This window comes from Numida meleagris, unplaced genomic scaffold, assembly GCF_002078875.1.
Source record: "Numida meleagris isolate 19003 breed g44 Domestic line unplaced genomic scaffold, NumMel1.0 unplaced_Scaffold532, whole genome shotgun sequence".
NCBI classification, from domain to species: Eukaryota; Metazoa; Chordata; class Aves; order Galliformes; family Numididae; genus Numida; species Numida meleagris.
The window spans coordinates 19,187-20,764 of record NW_018364748.1 but is presented as its reverse complement, the minus strand read 5'-3'; positions in this window follow the sequence as shown (position 1 = coordinate 20,764).

The window sequence follows — 1,578 nt, the reverse complement described above, 5'->3', positions numbered from 1 at the left end:
AAAGATTTCCAGCCCAGATTTCTGTGGTCTAAATTCAGAGGATAGGAACAAGGGATGGACCTTGCCTTGCTCTCAGAATGCCAGCCAGCATTTTTGAGTCTGGCTGAATTTACTGACACACAGAGGCTGCTTTCAGAAACCCTATACCCCATTGAGGAGTCAGCCTTCTCCTTGTCCATTGTTACCAGCCTGCCTGCATTTCTCACTGCGGGCGTATGCCCTCCTGGACTTTCCTTCTCAGGTTTACACCCCTGTCAAAGCCTTTCTAGTTCTTCTTTGCTCTCCTTGCCAAGACCACTTCCAGTTGGGCCTTGGCCTTCCTGACCCCATCCCCACACAACCCAGCACCATCCCTGTCCTCCTGCCAGGCTCCCTGTCCCTGCTGCCACTGCCTGTGCATGTGCTTCTTGCTCTCTGCTTGGACCAGCAGGTCCCAGTTCAGCCGTGCCGCTCTCTTGCCTTCCTTTCCTGACTGCCTGCACCTGGGCATGGAGAGCTCTTGTGCCCTGAGGAAAGCGTCCTTCCAGATGTGCCAGCTCAGCTCTGCTCCCTGTCCTTGTGGACAGATTCCCAGGGGTTTTGTGGACTGCTGAACCTCCTGAGGTTCAACGATGCTGAGTACAGGGTGCTGCCCTCGGGTTGGGGCAATGCCGGGGCTGAGTACAGACTGGGAGAACAACTCCCTGAGAGCAGCGCTGCGGAGAAGGATGTGGGGGTTCTGGTGGATGAGTAGCTGGACATGAGGCAGCAGCGTGCGCTCACAGCCCTCTTGTCCCTGCAGCCACTCATATCCCCCTGTGCTGTCCCCTTGCCACACGCCTGTCCTCTGCCATCCCCACTGAGGCAGCGTCAGGAACCTGCTGGGGATGCAGTGACACCCGTACAGGCACAGAGCCCATGCTAAGGATGCACGTTTGCAGGATCGGGGATGTGTATTGCTATGCACACGTCACATTGTGCACACACGAAGCCAGAGCATAAGGCATGAATTTCACATGTGCACGTGTTACAATGCACACACAGAATGCACGTGAGCACCTGCAGTGGTGTGGGAATGAAGTGCACGTGTGATGATGAACACACAACACACCTGCGCTTTGCAGCCTTGCAGTGCGTGTGCCCACACAATGCACACGTGTTTGTGCTCACCCCTGTCTGAGCACACCTGGAATTGGAACATGTGGGGTGGTGCACACCTGTTGTTACAGACCACCCTGGTCTTATGGGGGCTTTGGTGGTGGGTTGGGAGCAATCAAGGGGTTCCTTAAGGCGGGGGGTGGAGTTTGGTGCAGATTTTGGGAGATGTGAGGGTCCTACAAGAGTGCTGGTAGGGTTTGGGGGGTGGACTGGGGGGATTTGAGGGTGTCCAGGGGTGTTAAGCAATTCAGGGGTGATAAGGAATGATTTCAACAGCAGCGATGATTGTTTAGGGACTGGGTGGGATTAGGGACGATTTGGGGTACAGCAGTAGGAATTTGGGGATGTCACTTTGGAGGGGATTTGTGGGATGGGGGGAGCAGAGGGCGTCAAGGAGCCCCAAGCTGGGAACCTGGTGTCTGTCCCCATAGGGGCACTCCA